The sequence below is a fragment of the Stegodyphus dumicola genome, chromosome 4 (assembly GCF_044657685.1).
Source record: "Stegodyphus dumicola isolate Sdum_Otavi_A_Nest chromosome 4, ASM4465768v1".
In the NCBI taxonomy this organism is placed as follows: Eukaryota; Metazoa; Arthropoda; class Arachnida; order Araneae; family Eresidae; genus Stegodyphus; species Stegodyphus dumicola.
Window position 1 is genome coordinate 229,368,572 of NC_140771.1, and position 17,851 is coordinate 229,386,422.

The window sequence follows — 17,851 nt, forward strand, 5'->3', positions numbered from 1 at the left end:
TCTGACTTATTTGTCCCTCTTCTCAAAATCAATAATTTAATAGAAACTTCGAAATAAACCTAGAAGAAAATTTCAGTTTGAAATTTCGCAGCTAAGACGAAATTTTCATTTTTCAGTTTCGCAAATGAGAAAAAATACCTAAGGCCGTTAAGACTGAAAGGCTTGCTGTAAAATTTTTAATAATAATAGTAGAGCTTAGTCTAACAATGTACCTTAATTAAAAGTACTTTAGCTTAGTATTTTCAGTCTTCACTTGTTTGTCATCTTAATTTATAAAACGTTAAAATTAATTTGTTTGAGAAAACATTCACTGAAATTTTTGACTGGCATTATCTTGCAGTATCAAGTAACAATACTTACATTTAAAAGATTGTGCCTGCAGTTGACTCTTCATCATAATATTAAATACAGTATAATACAACGATTGAAAATAAGGAGGAGGGTGTTGGATAAGGGATCAAACTCATCAAAATTTAAAGAGCCTTAGTTATACACTATCTAAGATTTCTACAGGGTACATTTACATCTCAAAGTCACATAACGAAATTGAGAGAGTTTAATCTACATTTCCAATAATTTCGTCCAACATTTCAATAAATTAACACAATATTTAAATTTTAAAATTAAAGAAATTTGGGGCCTTGTCTGCTTCAAAATTCGAGCACATTTCAATATTTTTGTACTTTGTTTTAAATTGGAGAAAGAAAATGGTTTTGAAGTAATGATGCTTTAAAAGAAAAGACGGCTTCTTAGAAGTGCACCTCTTTGAAACATAAAATATTTTATTAGACTTCCGGGAGACAGGATTGCGTATATTGAACCTTCCAAGATTAATGATTGCAGTGTCTTTATCGTTAAGCCTTCGAAGACTCAGAATTGTATCTTGAAAATTATCGATCCACGTTCTAGCTTTCCTCAGTGCTTTAAGATGTTTCAATGCAAAAAAAAAAAAAAAAAAAAAAAAAAAAAAAAAAAAAGCAAAACTTATTTTGATATAAAAACACGTATGAAATAACCTCTTGTAATTCTTTAAGGCTAAAAATAAATTAAGAAGAGACAAAAGGATAAATCCACAACAAGAACAGACATGTCGTACTTTGAGTTATAAGGTACTACGCTTCAATAAATGATCTAGCTATTTTATGCTCAAATAAAATACGGCAATAAAATCGGTATGAACTCAGTGTAGGACTGACTGTTTTGCTAAGATGATGAAGATTTGAAAATTATATGAGAATTCTGAACTGAAAGCAAAATAATATTGCTAAGGAAGACCTTCATGTTAGTCGCGATATAATATTATTTCTTTATTGATGTATTTACTACAGACTATAAATTTGACGAAAATCTGTAAAATCAGTAACTGCGATGATGTGCATTATTTCTGAGAATCAGTTCTGAATTCTAATTATTATATTGGCTGCCGGGTTGGCATGGTGACAGTAAGGAAGCCAGTTGTCACAGATTTCGCTCCGTTTTCGAATTTCGGCAAAGTCATAGATATTCGTAATCATATAATGTCTTTGTGACATGGAAGTACTTAAAATACTGTAGCATTGAAAGTTCTCTTGAGAGGTTGCTGGCAGAACAAAAGAAACGCTAGACGCTGATAAATTCTAGTTCAGGCCTCATTGTGCACTATAAGTGTTTATTGTTCATTTTATATCTTTGTACCTTTTATTTTTTAGCATTTTTATATACATTGTGACTTGTTAAATTATTTTGTGCTTTAACACAGTACTGTAGTGTAGTCTTTCACGCTTTTTACAAAGAATTTGAGATTTTACATACATTTTTCTGTCAAGTATAAAATTTCGGTACAGGCACAATATAGATGTTATAAAGTATTTTGACACTGTATTTTTTTTTTTTTTTTTACAAATTAAAACACTGTTATAGAATGACAAGTGCTTAATTTTGGCAACTTAAAGCACTTTTACCATGAGTAAAATACAGACGTCAAGCAAAAAAAATCGTCTAAACATTTTCGGAAATGATAAAAATAGATAATTCCGTTGAAATATGATACCCGAATTTTTCGCTATCCTTTGTTTCGTACAAGGAAGTAAAAGTACATATATAGAAATACATAAATGTGTAAGATCTGTCTCTTCTATTCGACATAAACTATACTAGTAGATCCTACAATGAACCTGGCGAATTCTCGCTCAGGCGTGAATGAAATACCAGCACAGAAGAAGGGTGAAAATGACCATTTATTAATTCCAATTAATAACAGAAAATGCACTATCTTCGTGTTTGCAATAACACCGACCCACTTTAAATTTACATCCTGGCGAGGAACGATGAGGGGAAGTTGAAGAGTTCAGGAAGGGTATGAAACTTAAAATAATTTGTTATGCAAAATAAGGGAGACCCTACAATTGTACATGTACTAATATATAGAAATATAAGCCGCTCAGACGGTACTGTGGTTAGTGGAGCCTGACTGCTATACCGAAGTACCCGGGTTCGAATCCCGGAGAAGGCATAGATGTAAAAATTGTCTGTCCCTTCATAGCAGGCCCCCCCTATTAGGTGTCTCCATAATAGAGACCAAAACATCTGGCCTTAGGAGTGGCCAATGCATAGTAAGTGCCCGCCATTGGGAAAAAATATATTTAGAATTTTTTTTTTAACTTAATGCGGTTTTTACATTCGATTTTACCGAATTTAAATCTGCTGCCATTAAATATACTGGTAGTTGTTATTAAATGCACAGTAAAATATGCTTTTCTTGGAAGATCTGAACTGCCATTTCCAACATGTTCATCCCGAAAATTTAAAATTCAAAAATATAACATCGTAGTTCTGAATTTCGAGGTCAAACTCCTCTTCAAATCCAAAGTAGCATTTTCTTCCTCTGTGGAAAAAATTTCGAGAGTCGTTTTTCTCAAGAACAATGCTTCGAGTGCCATTATATTCTACCTGCATCATTTCGTTTTATTTTGTTCTTTATGAGAGATGGGGAAGCAGTATCTAACGAGCTGAGAATAGAAGCCTGAATAAATGAAGGTGATTTTAAAAGCATCCAGTCCACGATTTTTCATCGTTATACGCTACTATTCGCAGTCGCATTTGTGCTACCTTAAGAAGCGTGTAGCACAAAAGAAAAATACACAGCTTTTCCTTCAGAAGTGCGTGATCATTTACGGTTTATTTTTATTCAAAATGACTACGAAGTTGGTTTCCCAAAAGACATTTTCTCTACGCAGATTGATCACTTTGCATTTTAGTTTCTGGAAGTAATTTAATGCATATTCAAATCAGGCAACGCAATGTTCAGAACACAGAACTGATTACATTATTCCGAAGATTTTGATTTCTTTTCAATTTCCATAATTCTTGAAAGGCAATTTTTAATTCTAAACCACATACAAAATAAAATGAACAGTGTACGTGATACTAATATGAAAGGTAAGTTATTCAGCCAAAATGCCTGTCATGGCAATCCTAAGTCGAACAAGTCCATAGTTCAGAATCTTACTATATAGAATATTAAGCAAAACCACTAAGTGGAAGAAATTTCAGTAGTAACAAACTGATCAGATTGTAAGCCAAAAGATAACTATAAATCATTGCAATACTACGTATATACTAAACTCAGTGGCGCAACAGCCCTAGTGGGCCACGGCCCGTAGCACCTCGAAATCTGCTTTCTTGAACTTGGGCCGCGGAGAGCATCAACATAAACCCTGTGGTCAACTTGTCGCAAGACCCCCTTCCCTGTGTTTAATCTCCAAGTGAACTTGGTACTCATTTCATTGGCCCATTCAAGGGATGAAAGACTGAACCAACCTCGCCCAGCCCGGGAATCGATCCGCGGACCTGTGGTGCAGCCATTACAACCGGGCGGCACGTATATATATATATATATCTTGTATTATTTTATTCTATACAAATGAATCTTAGCATGTTATTCATACATGTTTTTAGTGATTGATTAACTTTCGGTATTTCAACGAAAATAACAACAACAAAAAAAAAAAAAAAAAAAATGTGAAAGATTTCAGATTTTATATTACCCATAAAGGGGCTTTTTTATAATGTTTCGTATGTTACCTTTATTTATTAAATATCATGTTCTTTGCACTTAAACCATAAAATTCACTTCAACAGCAATATAGCAAAATAATTTTAAAATCAGCATATCTTTAGAATTTCCGATACACAGCCTCGTGCGTTGGAGATGATGCTTTTTTCTTCCCCCTCTGCAGTGTTGCCATTGCTTGCTTTGAAATCTTTAAGTCTGTTAATCCAAAATTCGTTAAAGTTTTACAAAATATGAAATAACTAATAAAACAAAAAATAAAAACATAAAATTTATTATGAAATAAATAATAAAATAATAAAGCCAAAAAAATTTGGAATTCCAGATTCCAAATGCCCATATTCGGGTGGAAACGTAAGTTATTCAAAATTGGGTGCCTCTAGGTAACGTTGTTTTATCACGATGCGAGAAAACTTTATGCAGATTCTTCATTATTTAGTTTTTTTAAATACAATACAGGGCTGTAATATTTGGTGGCAACAATTTTTAAAGTAAACCGACATTTATAGTAAATCAACGCAAAATGCCAGAACGAAATTAATAGTCCTTTTGTACAAATTGATCCTTTAGACTAAAAACCGTATTTGGGAATTGGTTTAAAGTACAAAATGTAAGCGTGCAAAGACAGCTGCTTAAATAAATAAATAAAATAAATAAATAAATATAAAAACTAATACATTTTTAAAATGCGCTTTTTGACCCTTGAGTTGATTGTTTCGGTTTCATTTAGTCGAAATTTTAAGTACCTATTACGATGCTTAAGATTTACTATATAGATATGCACGTATGTTTGCGAGTGCATAAAATGATGATTTAGCTCTTGTTGAGATCGAAGATGTACACGATAAAAGCTAATTCGTGAAGAAGGATGATGCAATCATGAAAACTTGAACACTTTTTAATTCTTCTTGATAAACCATTTATGATACGTATAGGTAGATATGGGCGGGACTGCAGAATTCCACGCCTGGTGGTACAGATCTAGTCCTGCCGCATCAAATGTGAAGCCCGCCCAAATTTTGAGGATAGACGCCCTGGGGGGAAGTCCGAGAGTTCCCCACACATCTTCCTCTCCCACTAACCATTCAAGAGAACTTTCAGTTGAGGGCTTCCTTTGGCGTACTGTAACTATACTTTTAAGCCTTTTCCGGGATTCGAACCCAGGCCCATCGGTGCAGCAGTCAGCGTCACTAACAATAATACTAGTTTAGCGGCGATATTTATGATACAGTGACAGCCACATTTACGCAAAAAGAACAACTTTTATTGAATAATTTCATTGATATTTTTACATTTTGAAAAACAATGATAGCGGTAGACAACAAGTTCACATGAGAGCAGCCGATATTTAATGCCCATATGATATACCTAAGGTGTGGATAATACTGTTTAAGTTTTGTTTCAGTTCCACTTTGATTAGTTAATTTAAATTTTATTTCCGATATTTAAATATTAGGAACGTCTGGAGTGTAATATAAGTTCCTGCATTATTAGCATTTCATAAGAGAACTCATACGAAACAATCGTCTTTTACTCATAGGATTATAATAATCCTCCTCCTCATAGCGGATGTATAATACTCATATAATTATAATAATCCTCCTCCTCAAAGCGGATGTATAGCGTATTAGTACACTACTGTAGCATAGTGTAGTAATTTATGTTACTAAATTCATTTAAGTAGAAATAAAATAGAGTTGTATTTAGCAATTTATTTTAATGCTGAGCTTTAATAAAACTTCTTTTTGATTAATTAAAACGATAAAAAATACAATCGAAGTTGAAAAGAATTCATGTTTTTGAATGTTAATGCAAACGATACGTATGACGCAAAATCAAATCGGAAACGTGGAAAATCAATGATCGCTGATTTAAAACTCTGAAAATATTTGCACAGTTAGTATAGAAAAATATGTACATAAAATAAGATAGTTATCAAGTAAATAGAGCTAATATAACAAAGTTATGAAATCAATGTGCAAACATGAAACGTTAAAGTAAACAAAAAATTACTATAACTCATTTTAAAACTTGAAATGGAAGGATTTGCTATTAGATACAATACCGTATGCTTTTAGAGAATATTGAAAGAAAAGTGGTTTTTTTTTATGTCCGAATTGGAGTTAGCCAAGAAGGGCTATTAGTGTCGAAAAGTCATTTTACATTGAATCACTAAAAGCGTTATAATACTTTTCAGATTCCTGCCACCAAATATTATCGCCGTGTATTATATTTCAAGAAATTAAATAATGAACAATCTGCATGAATGTATGTATATTTCTCTGTGTAAAAGACAACGGTACCTAGAACCATCAAATTTTGAATAACGTAGTCCTCTACTCGAATATAAGCACCTGAAAGCCCGAATTTGTTTTATTCTTTATTTGATATGCCGTAAAACTTTAACGAATTTTTGATTACTAAACTCAGTGATTTCCAAGCGAGCAATGGCAACACTGTACGGGGGGGGGCGAACACCAGCGCGCGAGATTTTCCATCAAAACGTTTTAAATTATGCTGTTTTTTTATTATTTTTAGCTCAAAGGGACATAAATCTAAATGTTCTCGAAGCATGTATTTGTATATAAATGAAAAAAAGCCCCTTTGTGCGTAATATAAAATCTGAATGTTTTCAGTTTTTTTTTTTTTTTTTTTTTTTTTTTTAAACGTAAGAAAATAGAGTTATGGCTCAAGCAAGTTTTTTAAAAAAGCTTATTTTATTTTTTTAAAGCTCATTTTAACTATTTTCGCTAATGATTCCTTATTTCACTTTTTTCTTCTTTAATATAGGATCGCATAGACTAATTGAAATTAATGTACAAAATATTTGTATCGAATTCTATACCAGTGCCAGTTCTAAAGAGTAAAAAAATTCTTTAATTTCTTAATTTTAAGAAATCTATAGATTATTTTCTTTTATGTGCATATATAAAGAAAAGCAGAGCAGAAGGTTAGAAAAGTACGTTAAATAAGTGGTAGGATAACTATGTAATCTAAAACTCGAAAGGAACTATCAAAATTATGCATATTTTCATACGTTATTAAAAGAAAACAATTTATTATTGGTCTCCTTTTATCCACATCAATTTAGGTATGGTTGTCAGAAAATCAATTATTACAAAAACGTCATAATCTGTAAAGAAGACAAAAGCTATTTTTTAATTTGTAATATATTAAAAAGTATAAGATATGTTCGTTTTTTTTTAAATCAACAAATCTGTAATATTACTAACTCTTACTCATAGGACTAACAAAACTCTTTGTATCATCTGGTGTTAAAATTATTTAAAATATTAATGGAAATTATTCTTTCTTAATGAGGAATTTCGGGAGTTCCAATTTTACTGAGTCTAACTGCAGTTTCGAAATTAACGAGTATTAAACGCACTGTGATTTACGTCAACTGCAAACAAAGAATCTGGAAAATTTAAATTATTCCAGAATTCTTTGGAATCTTCATAATTAAAATGATGTCTGTCTGATTCTCAACACCTTTATCAGCTATTCTCAGCACCTTTTTTTCCCGCTACATTCTTCTGATTATGTATCAGAATGTTATTACCTTTTATGATTTTAATACAAATAATGCATACTAAATACTACGAGGGTTGGAACATTAATAGTGGCAACTATTTATTTACAAGGAATACAAAAGTGATTCATGTCACCATGTTTTACAGTCCTTCAATATAGTCGCCAGCATTGTGTACAACCCGTTTCCAACCATGTGGAAGTCGCAGAATACCTGTAGCAGCGCCTGTTTTGTTGATAGTTTGAATGTACCGGTCTACTGCCACAAGAATCTCAGGAACAGTTTGGAAGCGAGTGCCACGAAGTGGTTCCTACATCTTAGGAATTAAGTCATAGTCACAAGGGCTTAGATCTGGGGAGTATGGCGGATGGTAAAGCTCTTCCCAGCCCCATCGCTTGAACAAATCAATCACTGCTTGCGCTGCATGCGGCCGAGCATTGTCATGCAAAATGAGAGGAGCGTTCTGCAGAAAGTGTCGCCGTTTTTTCCTCAAAGCTTGTCGGAGATTGTGCTCCAAAAATGAGCAGTAATACTGCGCAGTGACGGTCTGCTGTGAGGAAACGGTATGCGTTAGGATGACACCATCACAGTCGTACACGAGAATCACCATAACTTTCACATTGCTGGGGTTCTGACGAAATTTCGAACGTCGTGGTGACCCGTGATGATGCCATTCGTTTGATTGGCGTTTCAGTTCTGGCTCGTACGATCAGGCCCAAGTCTCATCCAGCGTAAGCAATTTTTCTCATGGACAGGCGTTCTTCAGAATGTGCAGCACAGTCGTATGCGCTAATCCTGTTTGTCCGGCCAGCTGACGAATCGTTTGGCGGCTATCACTGTCCATTAGTGCGGCAACAGCTTGCACGTCTGCATCGCTGACACTCGGACGACCTGGCCGCAGCATGTCTGCCACGTTTTGGCGTCCTTCATTGAATGCTTTGACCCATCTTGCTACGGTTCTGTAAGGCAATGCAGATTCCCCGCAAGCCTCTTGAAGCCCTTGATGACACTGTCGTGCTGTACGACCTCTGGCACATTCAATTTTTATCCAACATCGTTGTTCTTGTTTTGAAAACATGGTGACAACACTTACTTTAGACCGCGAGCTAATACAAGGATTCCTTCTTCGCGTCACTCCGCATGCGCGTGACGTAGGCAGGACGAGTCGTTTTGCTGAGAGGTAAGGTAGGTATGTAGTTTACGTGTGGTATACGCGATATTCTTTGGTTTTGTTGCGTAGCGTTTTTTCAGCTGTGTTGCCAAAGTTCCAACCCTCGTATATAATAATGTAAACTGTAAATTAGCTTTTCTTAGGATACTACAAAAAGCTGATTATAAATAATGAATATGCATTATTTATCCATTTTTAACATATAGAATATTACTATATTTAATATATGTAGGAGAAGAATTTATTTGCTTTGGCCCTTTGGTTTTAATAAGAGAGTTTGACGTTAAATTGAACTTTTATTACTTTTCTGGGTAGTACGATTTCAATCACTTTATAGCTGCACTGTACCTTGAGTTTTTGTTACAGTATATGTCCTTCAATCTGAACTCGAAAAACTATCCACAGGAGGAAATTTCCTCACCGTAGAGAAATCCTGTCTCTGACCAATTGCAGTGCTTATTCAGTCACAACTGTTTCGAAATAGGCAATAATTGTACTTTCGTAAAGCAGTCTAAAATGTCATCAGACTACTTGCAAATTCTCTAAATGTGGGGGAAGTAATACTTGCTTTCTTAATCGGTGTAGCCGTTAGTTTTATGCCGGCGCTTATGTATTTGGGTGTCCGCCGAAAACATCGCGGCAAAAACATCGCGGATGAAACGTCGCGGAGAAAACAACGCAAGGCGAAAACGTCGTGCTACAAAACATCGTGGGTGAAAACATCGCAAAGAGACAACATCGCAGTTCTAAAACATCGTGGTACAAAACATCGACGTCGAAAATAAAGCGGTTCAAAAACTTCGCAGTTTAAAAACATCGCCGTCGAAAATATCGTGGTAAAAAATAAAGTATCTACAAATCGTCGCATGACGATAACATCGCAGATATACTTTTTTCAGGTTTTAATAATTGTAAATGGATATTCCCATAATGATTTGTGAGTGCAAGATGTAAAGGAGGATAATTTTTACTTTCACACTTTTTTATTAACTAATAAATTTTTGCTGAAAAAGTAAGAAGGAAACTTAAGCATAGAAAATTAAAAGCAACTTATAGATTATACATTTCATGAAAAATTACCAGTAAAAACTTTATAAAAATCATTTATTAATGGCCTTTGTTAGTTAACTATGTCGGTTTAAAATTCTATTAAGTGCTATAAGTTGCGTTAATTTTCTATGCTTAAGTTTCCTTATTTTCTCAGCAAAAATTTATTGATTAATAAAAAATATGAAAGTAAAAATTATCCTTCTTTCCATCTTGCGCTCACAAATCATTACGGAAATATCCATTTACAATTATTAAAACCTGAAAAAAGTATGTCTGCGATGTTATCGTCATGCGATGATTTGTAAATACTTTATTTTTTACCACGATATTTTCGATGACGATGTTTTTAAACTGCGAAGTTTTTGAACCGCTTTATTTTCGACGACGATGTTTTGTACCGCGATGTTTTAGAACTGCGATGTTTTCTCTTTGCGATGTTTTCTCCTACGATGTTTTGTAGCACGACGTTTTCGCCTTGCGTTGTTTTCTCTGCGATGTTTTTGCCGCGATATTTTCGGCTGTAACCTGTATTTGTGCTCGGATTCTGTGGTATGGAAACACTTTAAGTACGTTCAGGATAAAATTCCGCTCCAGAAGTTGATGAGAGAGAAGGATAGATGACAGACCCTTGGGTAAGAAAACCTTTTTCCTCCTTAATAATGATTAATTTTATGTAGCTGATCCGGAACTCGTTACATTTTAAGAAGTTAGAAATAATATCATTTCGTAAGGTGAATTTTAAGACAAAAATATGCAATATTATCAAAATTCAATTATTCTCGCTTAACAAAATGAATTCGATTGTTAGCGGTGTTAATCTTCATTTAACCACAAATAAGCGATATACGTAAATATTTCTGGTATTTATGTTTTCAGCTTTACAAGTCGTTGTTAATATGAATAAGAACTGCGAAGTTGAACTGAAACTTTATTTTCTTCCTTGTTTGCTCCAAAAAATGGAAAAATAAAAGTACAATGAAAGCTTTTGCCATGTTATTTGACTTGAGCAGTGTTTGAAACTGCGTTTAAGCAGAAAATATTTGTTTAAAAAAAGTATTATTCATCAGTTTTATTACAAATGCATGCAGCAGTTTGAGTCAATAAAGTGCACTTCTAAATTAAATTAATACCAGATAAAATTTCAGATTTGTTTTTGTAAATAATGAAGTGATATTTCAACGCAATAGTTTTCATTAGAAACCAAAACGTTTTAATGGTACAGGATTATAAACTCGAATGTAATTACTCAGAATTTCTATTAGGGGACAATTATAGAAGCTGTTGAAAGGGATAATTTATATAATATAAGCACATTGGAATGTTAGAAAACTCCTTCCAGAATACTTTCTAAAACGCGAAACGATCTCACTTAAATTATTAGCCCAGAGGAGCAGTTTGCCCAGAAAGGCTACTAATTTCTTTGGCATTTTGCGTTGATTCACTTTAAACGGCGAATTACTTTTTAAGTTGTTGCCCCCGAACATTAGAACCCTGTATTATATTTAAAGGAATTAAATAATGAATAATCTATATAAATGTATATATGTTTCTCCATTGTTATAAAACAACGGTACCTAGAGCCCTCAAACTTTGAATAACGTAATCATCCACCGAATATGGACATCTGGAAGCGCAAATTTGGAATTTAGAATTTGCTTTATTATCGAATTCATATTTTGTAACGCTTTAACGAATTTTTGATTAACAAACTCAACGATTTCAAAGCGAGCAATGACAATACGGGAAAAAGAAGTTATATCCAGCCACCCCTGCGAGACTGTTTATCGGAAATACTTAATGTATGCTCATTTTAAAATTGTTTTGCAATATCGTTGCTAAATTGAATTTTATGGTTTCAGTGTGAAGAACATGATATTTAATAAATAAAGGTAACGCGCAAAACATTAAAAAAGCGCCCGTTTGGGCAAAATGTAAAATCTAAAAGCTTTCAGATTTTTTTTTAATTAAAAAAGAAATAAAAAATAAACGCTTCGATAAAGTCCGCTAATTTTCAACTTCGATAAATTCACATCTGATATAAGATTCTTTTATCTCCGATATGATAACTGTGCTTTATTTAGTGCAACGTGCTAATCATTTAGAGTATAATTTTGTTGAATTTATTAACATTTAATTGAAATTTTAATTGTTTCAATTTTTAAATTGTTTTAAAGATAAAAACTTCTTTGAGGTGTTACATTTCACTGCCTGAGATCTTTGAATTCGCAACTTTTTTTTATTTGCAAAGTATATTCAGATGTGAAAATAACATGTCAGAGTGAAAAAGCACTGTTTCCGAACATGGAACTCATATCATTAGCCTGTCTTTAAAATCTTGTATTCACTCTGGGGGATCGATTTGTTAATAAGGCAGGGTGTACTGATTTTCAGGTTCGAAACTGTCACTCCGAGGTATTTTCAGATTAAATGTAAGAAAAATAATTCAGAGATATTTTGCTTTAGATATTATGCGACTGGACAAACCTCCATTTCCGAAATTGTAAAAGTATAGCATTCAAATGTTCGGCAAGTCCTTGCTTAAAAATCATTGTTAATGAGATAGATGATTGATTGCCAGTCATGGAAGTAGGTCAATGATGAAACTGTTTTTAAATTTCTAGCCATCCTTGTTGAAATGAGGCAATCAAGCCACTTGTCAGTATTAGTAAATTTCGCAGAGTATAACGTGAATTATTACCGTTTCGTAGCTGTCCCCAAACTACTGTCATTGTAATTAACGTCAGGAATCGTATTATGTATGATCAGTGCTCTTCCACTAATGGAAGGTTATGCCTTCGGCTGAAGAGTGCGTTGAAAGCAACATTCAGAAAGTTTGGGGCGAGACGTACTAAGTACGCAGTTTAATTTTAAAAAAAAAAAGTAGTTCTACAGTTCAGTTGACAGAATTTATCTGGTTGCTTCCAAGACCTGTACTTCAGATAAAAACAGTTTAAGGGGACTCATACACCTTAAGACCCATAAGATGTTCGAATAGGTGACTGTTGCAAGAATTGGAATAACTTATTTATTTTAAAAACAATTGCTAATAACTTTTTACAGCTGACTACATAATGTAGCTATTTTCTGAAATAGTAATCAGAAAGTTTGTGTTGCCACAAATATTTTTATAATTTAATCCGCTTGTGACAAAATTTTTCGTCATGTTTCCAACTTGCGCGCACAGTTTAAAAAATTCTGTGTCATAATTTAATTCCATATTTAACATATAGCTTTTATAACATTTGAAAACTACTGTGAACCTAAAATTCTAAAAATTTCATGTTAAATTTTTATTTTATTTTGAGTTGAGTTTATAAAATGTATTTTATTAACAATATTTGTAATGTTTTCATCCATAAAATTTTTCAATATTAAAATATTCATCAGATTGTTGGCTCAGTTAGAAAATAGTGCCCATATAAAGAATTCCATCCAATTTCAAGTGTGTACCACTAGCCATTTTTAAAATATCATGCGCGCAAGGTGGAAACATGGCGAAAGATTTTGTCACAAACAGGATTAAATTACAAAAATATTTGTGGCAACACAAACTTTCTGGTTACTAGTTTCCAAAGCAGCTATATTATGTAGTCAGCTGTAAAAAGTTGGAAATAATTGCATTTAAAATAAATAAAATATCCCAATTCTTTCAACAGTCACATATTCGAAGATCATGAGGGGTTTAAGGTGTATGAGTCCCCTTAAAAAGTGATGTATTTTCATTTTAATTCCAGAAACATTTTCATTGTGGGTTATCTTTATTAAAAATCTTGTTCTTAGCATTCAAAGCATAAAATTCAATTCAACGAAATTATCATAAAATGTTTAAAAAGTGCATATCTTCAGAATTCTCAATATAGAGTTCCGCGCGCTGGAGATAATTTATTTCTTCCGTACAGCATTGCCATTGCTCGTTTTGAAATCGTTGAGTTTGTTAATCAAAGTTCGATAAAGTGTTACAAAATATGAAATAGATAATGAAACAAATTCCAAATTTTGGCATCCAGATTCCCATTTTCGAGTGAAAGATTGCGTTATTCAAAATGGGATGTATCTAGGTACCGTTGATTTATCACAATGCGAGAAACATGCATACATTTATGTGTATTCTTCAAAACATTATTTCTTTAAATATAATGCAGTGCTCTAATATTTGATGGCAACAATTTGAGAAGTGAAGCACCGTTCTGTAGTGGAGGACGCAAAACGTCAAAGCGAAATTAAGATTCCTTCTGGGCAAATTGCCCCTATGGACAAATGAGAGCTCAAAGGATATCCAATATATTGATTTAAAGATACCATTTAATTTAGTATATTCTGATATTTATTTAAAAAAAACTTTCTTCTTTCATTAGGGCTAATAAGTTAAATACAGTAGCAGTATTAAGGGGACTCGTACACCTTAAGCCCCTCTTGATCTTCGAATATGTGACTGTTGTAAGAATTGGAATATTTCAATTATTTTATTAGAAATTACTTCCAACTTTTTAAAGCTGACTACATAATAAAGCTGCTTTTGAAACTAGTAACCAGAAAGTTTGTGTTGCCACAAATATTTTTGTAATGTAATCTTCTTTGTGACAAAATATTTCGCCGTGTATTCACCTAGCGCGCATGATATTTTAAAAATGGCTAATGGTACATACTTGAAATTGGATGAAATTCTTTATATGGGCACTATTTTCTAACTGAACCAACAATCTGATGAATATTTTAATATTGAAAAATTTTATGGACGAAAACATTAAATTTTTTTTTAATAAAATACATTTTATAAACTCAACTAAAAATCAAATAAAAATTTAACATGAAATTTTTAGAATTTTAGGTTCACAGTAGTTTCCATATGTTATAAAAGCTGTATATATATTAAATATGGAATTAAATTATGAAACAGAATGTTTTAAACTGTGCGCGCAAGTTGGAAACACGACGAAAAATGTTGTCACAAAGCGGATTAAATTATACAAATATTTGTGGCACCACAAACTTTCTGATTACTATTTCAGAAAGCAGCTATATTATGTAGTCAGCTGTAAAAAGTTGGTAGTAATTGCTTGTAAAATAAATAAGTTATCCCAATTCTTGCAACAGTCACCTATTCGAACATCTTATGGGTTTTAAGGTGTATGAGTCCCCTTAATGCTCTTAATCATTTTTAATGGCATTTTTAAAACTACGAATGTTGTGTCATTCTGAGTTTACATACAAATAAACAGTTTAACAGTTCAGTTAGTTTTTTAAAAAACTTTTCTGAATTTTTTTTAATGCTTACTTTGGTTATGGGTAAAATTTTACTATCTACTTTTCATATAACTTCATCTGATTCTAATTTCTAATAATTTATTTTTATTTAAATTAATTTTGTATGGAGAGGTATTTGAATATATCAGAATAAATGTTTTGATATTTTCTGAAAAAATTTTAGCTTTTGAATATTATTATTCATTAGATTTTTCCTTGTTGATGTTATAAGCATACATTTTATTTCACTTTATGAATATTACTCAAAATTTATTATGACGTTTTCCATTATGAGTATGCTCCAAAATAAGTACGTATAATATGGTTTAAATTATTTCTAAGAACAAAACTTTTCAATTTTAATTACGCGAGTATTTGTTTCACCATTTGGCTTAATTCAAATGATTTACGCATGATTGCAATAATAAGTGTATTTATTAATTTATTATAAATTTGCAATAACAATGCAGTTACTTTAATGGTGTTTAAGTATATTATTATCCCCCATTACTGCTATCCTAATGATTATGTTACATCTAAATTATTTAGCATTTTATTTGTGATGAAACTAAAACTGCATCCTCTCGGAAGAATAAAATAAACTTGGTTTATAATTAATTTGATATTGGAAAACATTTCGTATTGTTTCGTATGTGTTAATGAGTAAATAAACAGAATGAAAAAGTTTGTCAATTTACACTCTTTTTTGCAAATCACAAGTGGCTTTATCTTAACCTCTTGGCTTAGTCACCCGGATGCAAATTCTGTTCAGTAAATAAATATATTACCAAAAATGTGAAATCATTAGCATAAAGCAAAGTGATGCCTCGATGACGAATGTTGAAATAAAACTTAAAATTATAAAGATTATTTTTAATTTATTTATTTTTATCCCAAAGGCCGTTAGCCCAGAAGTGCTAATAATTTCGTTTTGGCATTTTGCATTGAAAACTCTAAATGTTTGTTTCACTTTTCAAATTTATGCCACCAAATATTATCGCCCTGTGTTTATGTTTAAAGAAATTAAATAATGAAGAATTTGCATAAATGTATGCATGTTCCTCGTATTGTGATAAAACAACGGTACCTAGAGCCATGAACTTTGAATAACGTTCGTTTTCATCCGAATATGGGCACTTGGAATCCTACATTTGAAATTTGTCTTATTATCTGTTTCATATTTTGTAAAGAATTAATGAGTTTTTGATTAACAGACTCGACGATTCCAAAGCGAGGAAGGGCAACACTCTACGAAAGAAAAACATTCTTATCTCCTGCGTTCGAGACTGTGTATCAAAATTCTGAAGCTATGCTCTTTTTAAATTCTTTGTGATATAGCTGTTCAATTTAATTTTATGTTTTAAGTACGAAGAACCTGATATTTATTAAATAAAGTGAACAGACAAAACGTGAAAAAAATGGCCCCTTCGGGCTTAATGTAAAATCTTTATATTTTTTATTATCAAAAAATCCATATTGTAAAAAGAAAACACAATGATTATATCAATAAACAGCCACACTGATTCTGAGGCTGATCTTAATGTAAAATGAAATTTCGTTACTCATTGTAGTTAGAAATAAAAATGCCTATGTTTATGAATATTTTCCCCCTCCCTCTCACACCATTTTGGGAGTTTGTATTCATCCATCATAAAGTAGCGTGATTCACGAACAAATTAGGTACTTCTACCTGGCAATTAATGATTGGATTTCAGCAGTGAAGATAGCAACATTTCCTTGAGATTGCCACATTTATCAACTGCATTTCTGTCAACACAGAAAGTGTATTACTTGAACAGTAGTTTGAAGAACTGTTAACTATATATCCATGTCCGAAGAATTCTATGCAAATCTATGTTCTACACTACGTGTAGAGGCAATTACTTTTAAGTGCTTTTCCATGTCCGCCAAACTCATTTTGCAGAAAGGAAAGTAAATTTACATTATTTATGACGATGTGAAAAACCACATTGGAAATTGAGAAAAAAAGTACGTAATGAGCATGAGTGGGCTTTAATGATATATTAGCCGAAATTTTCATAAAAACGTATATTTGGCAATCTCGCAAGCATTCACATTCCAAATGGTGTTTGAGTTAATTTGGACGAAGTGCAAAAATTAACGTCGAAAGATAAAGAACATGCTTTTGTTGGATAGAAAGTAACACATTTACATGAAATCTAGATTTACTGCCAGATATGATTTTCATTAGGCAACATATTCTTGTTATAAACAGGGTAAGATCCAAAACCTAAACTTGAATGTAGATTTAAGGAAAGATGAAACGTCTCCAGTTTTTAATTTTTTTTTTTTTTTTTTTTTTTTTTTTTTTTTTTATATTCGAATTTTGGTCTGGAAGTCGTTGCTCGTTTTTGATAGTAAAAGTACTTAGAGATTGGTTCTAAATGCGCCATTTGTTTATTATAGGAACCCAGTTTCATGTTAAATCTAATAATATTGTTTTCAATGTTAAAACACAGATTTGTAGTTTCTTCTGAAATCCATCGAAACAATATTTTGTTTTTTCTTTAAAAAAAATCTCTATTATGCAGGAGAAAATATTTATAGACTCTTAAATTTTTTTTTACATTACTTGTTAAAATAGTGTTTATTTTATATTGGGTTGAAATTTACCGAAGTAAGTGAAATGCTGTGCTATCACAAATTAAATAAATATTAAAACAAAAAAATAATAATTAAAAATAATATAAATCTGAAAGGGTCAGGTTTTAGCGGTCGCCTAAAGTAGTTTCTTAAGCCGGAGATCAACGAATTCGAAGCTGATTTTGTTACAAAAGAGAAA

The 17,851-nt window shown here is 32.1% G+C and overlaps 1 pseudogene across 3 annotated transcripts in view; it reads left to right on the forward strand.

Moving 5' to 3' along the window:
• Positions 1 to 17,851, forward strand: part of LOC118187875 (toll-like receptor Tollo pseudogene) — a 501,926-nt pseudogene that overhangs the window by 405,548 nt on the left and 78,527 nt on the right. The gene's annotated exons all lie outside the window — the stretch shown is intronic.